This window comes from Homarus americanus, unplaced genomic scaffold (assembly GCF_018991925.1).
Source record: "Homarus americanus isolate GMGI-L3 unplaced genomic scaffold, GMGI_Hamer_2.0 scaffold45465, whole genome shotgun sequence".
Lineage (NCBI taxonomy): Eukaryota > Metazoa > Arthropoda > Malacostraca > Decapoda > Nephropidae > Homarus > Homarus americanus.
The window spans coordinates 1-7,814 of NW_024717728.1; the positions used below are offsets into that span (position 1 = coordinate 1).

A 7,814-nucleotide genomic window follows, 5' to 3' on the forward strand; every position below is an offset into this window, starting at 1 on the left:
GCTGCTAAATTAAATTCGGGGTTCTCCCGTCCTAAGTTGACAGTTTCCGGAGGTGTGGGGGGGATTAATCTTTTGACCATAGGGTCATCCCTTAGGTCTCTCCTTAAGCTACCGTAATTAGCCTTCCTAAAATCCAGGATCAAGGCCGAATTTTCCTTCTTCCTGCCATTCCATATTAAGTTAAAATATATGGCTTTATGATCACTGTTTCCTAGTTCGTCTCCAATCCCAACATCTTTTACTAGATTTTCATTATTACTGAGAACTAAATCGAGGATATTATTTCCTCTAGTGGGCGAGTTTATGAATTGATATAAAAAACTATCTTGTACTACTTCTAGAAAATCTTCAGATTCATTATCACTAAGTTGATTTTTCCAATCTAAGCCTGAAAAGTTGAAATCGCCTAGAATACATACATTGTGTCTATCAGATGCCTTCTTTATTTCCTCCCATAGCAATTTACCATCGTTCCTACTCAAATTAGGTGGTCTATATATAACACCAATGACTACAGACTCATTGCCCTCACCAATCTCTACCCAAATACTTTCATTGTCGCTATTTGTTTTAATGTTTGATTTATTGCAGCTTTTTAATGACACCCTGATATACACTGCTACACCGCCCCCTCTCCTTCCTACTCTGTTAAATTTAAATAGGTTATATCCTGGAATATGAAATTCTGCTAAAAAATGTTTGCTGTTTGAATTTATCCATGTTTCCGTTATTGCAATTATATCTATGTTCTCTTTACTAACAATGGCCCTGAGCTGGTCCATTTTGTTACACAGGCTTCTACTATTAGTATAATAAACACTCAAAATATTTCTTCCGTTTCTATCTGTTTTACATTTATTACTTTGATGTTTGTTATTATGACTAACTATATTTTCAGCATTATCTACTTCTGTTTCACTGCTGTTATTTTCACATGGTATTTTCCTCTCTTTACCATTGATGGGATTTGGACATATTAAAACCCCACCTTTACTACCCTGTCAACTATCTTCGCTAGCACCGCCACCCCCTTCCTACTTAAATGCACCCCATCCCTTGCATACATACTATCATTACCATAGTACAGGCTCCAACTATCAATGAATGGCGTCGACAGCTCTTCACACTGTTCTTCCAACCAGCAATTGAAACCAATTGCACGGGACATCCATTCACGACTGGCACCACGTCTAGGTAGGATAGAGCAAGCAATAGGAGTTCCACCCTTCACCCTAATCTTATCTAGAGCTTCCCTATACAGCTTACGCAGTTCGACACTGGTAAGCTTACCTACGTCATTGCCTCCTGCACTGAGTAAGACTATGGGGTTGTCTCCACAGTCATCAATGACGTTCTCCACTCTCTCCAGTACTCTACCTATCCCTGCCCCGGGGAGACACTCGAGCTTCCGAACTTTAGTGCAGAGATTGTTACCTAAATACTTCACCATCGAGTCTCCTATGACAGAAACATTTGACCTTACCTGAGTGTGGTGATTTCTTACCTGCGCTACTCCCTCTCTCCACACTAACAGAGGGAGTAGCACTCGTGGTGTTACTAGCACCTTCCTCACACTCGTCACTTAAGGTGCTGAACCTGTTGTTTAGGTCTACAGCTGAGTGCCTTTTTAGAGTGCATTTTGTAGCACTAGCAGCAACTACCTTCCATGAATCCACTTCAACTTCACCGTCCTTCACGACACTGGCAAAGGTTTTCTTCTCCTCTAAAACTAGCTTTAAGGCTAAGTTTTCGCCCTTGAGACTCTGGACCTCCTTCTCAACCTTCTCCAGTCGGTCTTGCAGGGCAAGACAAAGCTGGAGAACGTGAGAGGTGGTCGAGTACTCGTCAACAGCTGCCATGTCACTATGTCACTAACACTGACAGGAACACAGGTCCGCACTGGGTGAGGGTCAGAGGTCAACTGCTGATAACCACAAGGAAAGAAGAAAACACGAAGTTCCCAAGCGCTTTCGTGTAATTCACATCTTCAGGGGTGAGTACATATATATATATATATATATATATATATATATATATATATATATATATATATATATATATATATATATATATATATATATACATATATATATATATATATATATATATATAAGAACATAAGAAAATAAGGAGTCTGCAATAGGCCGGTTGGCCTGTGCATGGCAGCTCCTGTCGAGAGTTACTACCACTCTCCATCATCCATGAATCTATCTAGCCTCCTTTTGAAACTTTCCAGAGTTCCCGCACTTACTACAAAGTTGCTAAGCTTGTTCCACTCGTCCACCACCCTATTTGTGAACCAGTTTCTTCCTATCTCCCTCCTAAACCTAAACTTATTCAATTTAAATCCGTTGCTCCGAGTCCTATCCTGCTCGGATATTATAAGAACTTTATCTATATCCCCTTTATTGATTCCATTCACCCACTTAAATACTTCTATCATATCTCCCCGCACTCTTCGTCTTTCTAGGGAATGCAAGTTAAGTTTCTTTAACCCATCCTGATATGGAAGGTTTCTAAGTCCCGGAATCATTTTTGTCATTTCTTGCTTCTGTGTTTCCTGGTAGATTTATATCATTCTATAATGAGGGCACCAGGGAAAGCTGAACCATAATCAGGTGAGCCTAACTAGCCTGAATATAGTTGCAATAAAACCTCTGCACTCTTATTTACCTTCTGAATATAAACCCAATACTCTGTTTGCCTTATTTCGAACATTAACACTGTTTTTAGGCCGTAGGTCCAGGCTTTAAATACCCTAGTCTCTTTCACAAATCATTTCTGGAATTTGAGTATTTGTTATATATATATATATATATATATATATATATATATATATATATATATATATATATATATATATATATATATATATATATATATATATATATATATATATATATATATATATATACAATATATAGATACATGCCTTGGGGCTTCCAGGTCATGGGATGCCAGGTGAAATTATTCTCCAATAGTTAATTCCATCACGTTTCTCCCTTTCGCTGGTAATTCTTTATATTTAATTAAATATTACTGTAGATGATCAAACATAGAAATTAATTTTATGTATTCAAGGACCAGGGTGTTCTACAATTAATAAAAGGAAATAAGTAAATTTCTCCAGCTGATATCGGTAATTCCTGGACGTCAGGTATATAAAGTGAACACCAAGGAATTGTATCATCACACCTTACTCCTGTCTCTTGCTGATATCGTAACTGAGGTAAGCTTACATTCGTTTTAAATAATACTGAAGTATACACAGAATGACGACTATTAAGTGCGTGGTGTAAGTTTGGTGTTTTCTCTCAAGTTTTATATATACAGTATATATTTCATGTAGATCCACAATGAAAACGTGGATAAGATAAATCTTGATAAAATCACACGGGAAAAGGGAAACACCGGAGCACCTTAGCTTTCGTCTTCATTCAAGACATCTTCAGAGGCAACTGGATTACATGGACAGAGAGAGGCTTAAATATACAGGGTGACCTTATTAAACATGAGGTCAGGCCATAATGATGTCATCCACTAGTCCCCACACCAACACCAACACACACTTAGAGAAGCTTAAGAGAAAGGGGGCGACGAAACTAGTCAGGTCAGGTCAGGTCAAAAATAAGGGACCCACTAAATAACTATCCTACATCTAGCTCCTAGGTTTTTAAAGCATTTTTAACCTTGGGCCACTGACAAATAAATTTATGTAACATAATATCAGTTTTGAACTGACCATCAATAAGGTTAATTGATTTTAATTCCTTAATCAAACTAGCTTCAATCAGAAGTCTTTCTGTGACACAAGATGGTTTGAACACTTCTAAGCTTTTTCCCCAAGCAATGTGATGATTATTATTCCTAACATGAACGAACAAGGCACTGCTAAGGTGCTCCGTTGTTTCCTTTTTTCCCCCGTGTGATTTTATCAATATATATATATATATATATATATATATATATATATATATATATATATATATATATATATATATATATATATATATATATATATATATATATATATATATATAATCATGTATTAGATGGAAATAAAATACTGCAATTCAAATCTCAAATTGTACTGACGCACCTTCCTTGTGCAACACCTTTATGAAGTCGGGTATTCTGAATCATAGTTAAGATGATGTATATACAGTACATGTGCGGGAGTGGGGCGGGGGGTATGAAGCAATGTCCACAAGTGGTAAATAAAATAATATGTCATGCCAAATATGAAACATCGAGAAAAGCGAGAGACAGAGAAATTGAAATATATACCAACATACTACAATATGCAATTTCCATCCTTATACTTTCCTCGCCAGCTCTACTATCTTCCTCACTAGAATCCCAAACTGGGGTTCTCTCGACCTTAATACAACAAGAAAAGTCCACCACTAGACGTTCTTTATGTACAGTTCATTCATAAGGTTCATTATACAGGTCAGACCCAATGTACATTGTGTTCTGTGAGTAAAAGTTTCCTCTCAACAGGCTGGTGAACCATGAATACCAAGAGCATTGTATTCCTGCTGGTGCTGGTGATCGTGGCCGTCACCGTTGTCAATGGTGAGTCACCTTAATTATATTTTATCTCAGTCCAGTGTTTGCTGAGTTGCCCAGGTTCTTGGCGAGCCACTCCTGCGCTTGATGCGTCATTTCATTGTTGATGAGTCATTCTAGACGTCTAGAATATGGTGACACATCCTGATGCTTGAAGATAGGCAAAAATATGATGAGATCGCCTTGTCAGTTTTAAGTAAACCTTTCTTACAAGGAAATTTACGAAATTTTATTCAATCACCTCTTTTTTAAATTTAAAGTAATCTCTTTCATACATTGAAAAATAATGCATTGAACACCTCTTCCGATGCTTCGATATTGCATTAAGAATGACATAGTGTTGTTACGAGTTTCTTTTTAATAATGGTTTCAGAAAATGCAAAGCTTTGAATACATCCTTACACACACATATATATATATATATATATATATATGTATATATATATATATATTTCATTAGCCCAATAAAGCACGCGGGAGTTTTGAGCTTTGTTTACTCTACGCCAGCACGGCGCCTTAAGCTCGTTGAACAGGCTTTGTGTGAAATATATCAAAGTCTAGGACTGCTTTTGTATCCTGGTGGTCCAGCGGCTAGCATTCCCCAGTCACAGTCATGGGCTCGTTGGCCGTGGGTTCGAATCCTGGCGGGTTGAGGTGTTGATTGTATGTAGAAGTCCGCATGCTTTATTGGGCTAATGAAATATATATGGATCCTCGTGTTTCGAAGGCGGATTTGGTAAAACGTTACTCTGACCACCTACGTGATACGGGTAGTCCCCATTAGAGGTTCACGGCGCCTTAAGCTCGTTGAACAGGCTTTGTGTGAAATAAAACTAAGTCTAGGACTGTTTTTGTATCCTGGTGGTCCAGTGGTTAGCGTTCCCCGGTCACAGTCATTGGCTCGTGGGCCGCGGGTTCGAATCCTGGCGGGTTGAGGTGTTGATTGTATATATATATATATATACATATATATATTTATATATATATATATGTATATATATTTAATATACATATGAAGTCCTTTTCATTTATTTTTCATGGTCTTTTTCAAATTTCTCTATCTGTTTTTACTTAAATCCAGTATGTTGAGTTTTAACAAATAACAACAACTAAAAAACTTAATATTCAATTAAATTCTCAGCTTTAAGTAAAGGTAATGTGAACAACTCATAATAATACTGCGGGTGACGATAGGATGGGCTAAACTAGTCATATAACCTTAATACCGTGTATCAGTGTTACATGAACACCTGAGTGCCGTGTACAAGTGTTACATGAACAACTTAATACTGTGTACCAGTGTTATATGAACGCCTTTGTACCGTGTACCAGTCTTACATGAACACAAAGTACCGTGTACCAGTGTTCATGAACACCTTCGCACGAAATAGCAACAAGGAGATCTCTAAGTGTGGCCTCTTTTTTCCCTCGCCTATATTCTTCCATGACAAAAGTGAAATATCTGGGTTAGTGGATTTCACAATCTGCTTCTAACGCCCTCCTTTCGTCTCCAACAGGAAGCATCAAGTATCCCTGCCCACAAGTCAACGGGTTTTGTGTAAGTTTTTGTAGTTACGGACAAGAAATATCTACCGGCATCTGCTACGGCAATAATATATGTTGCAGGGTAAAACAGCCTTACCACTAGTCCACAACAGTGGCCAGACCTGACGGACGCCACCATGACCTATAAGAAGACACCCTCAACTGTGTTTGGTGATCATCGACGAAACTTCTGTTTTCACATGCGATTCGAGAACTTGCTTTACCTATGATTTTTTTTAAGCATTTGAATTCTGCAACAACCTTTATTTTCTTGTTCTTGCACATTTTAAGAAATGATGGAGAATATTAGTAAAATTTAATTTAACTTGAGACTTGCGTCATTAGCATGCGCATCTGCTTATTGTTGACGTGTATTGCCTTGTTAATTCCCTCATCTATAAATGATAACATTTATCTTTGTTTTGAGATCTTGATAATAAAATTGTTATGCTAAAACTGAAATAATTGCCTCTTATACCAACACTTATTCCCTCATTGGACCAGTAAGAGACCCGTTTTGTAAAGTTAGTACTGTATGTTTACTGTCACCTGAACACAGTGTAAGGAGTCGGAGAAACGGTTTTACTCCACTGCTGTAACAACATAAGTAACTTTTGGAGCAGGAAAAAGGAAAGTGACCGAATGAGAACAGAAGAGAAGGGAGAGAAGATAGCATGTACTGTACCCAAAACTTATATAAGCATCTACCCAACTTTTCCTTGTAAACCATTGTCTGCCTAAATGGTTTCACACATACCTTTAACTGAAATAGTGTGAAAAGTTCTCCAGGCATTTTTTCAGTGAAAATTTATTAATTTATGTATAGAATTGATGTAAGAAATGTGTTATAAATACTAATGATAAGATTAAGTAATAAATTACGTATAAAACTCATAATTAATAAGCTATTTAAAGAAAAATTCGCTTTAACAAAATTCTTCTAAGAAGATACAAAAGTCAAACGAGTGTTATACAGGAGAATAACAACAAAGAAATTGTTAATGATAAGAACGACTCAACAAAAGTTCTTCATTGGATTACAAAGTGAATTACTGAGTACAAAATTAGTAAGAACAAAAAATAAGCTTATTTAATAAATTTGTTCAAAGATCACAGTTCTCACAGGAGCAAGAAAATAATGCAATCACAGTGAATGCATTTGACCAACTATTTTCATCACCCATACTGCTACCTCTTGATCTGCCCATTGACAAAGCAGTCTATAGAGGTGTGAACTGCCGGAGACATTCAAAAACAATTTTCATCCAGGTGTAACAGCATCTTTGCTTTATATAAATACACCCCAATGAATAACATCATGTTATTCATCAAATTATTCACCAAGTGATTTACCATGTTGTTTATGACTAGATCACTGAAGTTGCATCTATCACGGGGGTCGAGCTGATTCAGTAAACACCGCTCGCTTCCTACCACTCTCTCACGCCCAGTGGGGAGCAGTTCACTCCATACCGCTATACAGGGAAGTTTACACTTAGCAGAAGTATTATCTCAAAGTAATTTACGTAACACTTCCCTGGAAAGAATTCACAATATATTATCTCAGATTATATCTGTGGATATACGGTACTTTCTTTCAGTTTAAAAATAGAAAATGCCAAGAAGTGTTTACATCAAGCCCTGCCACTTCAGAGTTCCAGAACTTAATTAAAACAATTAATGTGATACCAAAACAG

The 7,814-nt window shown here is 37.0% G+C and overlaps 1 long non-coding RNA gene across 1 annotated transcript; it reads left to right on the top strand.

Moving 5' to 3' along the window:
* Window positions 1–3,181: 3,181 nt before the first annotated feature.
* Window positions 3,182–6,447, top strand: LOC121858997. Its single transcript, XR_006087588.1, has 3 exons — window positions 3,182–3,229; window positions 4,504–4,578; window positions 6,090–6,447. It is a non-coding gene; the product is annotated as an uncharacterized LOC121858997 (long non-coding RNA).
* The last annotated feature ends 1,367 nt before the right edge of the window (window positions 6,448–7,814 follow it).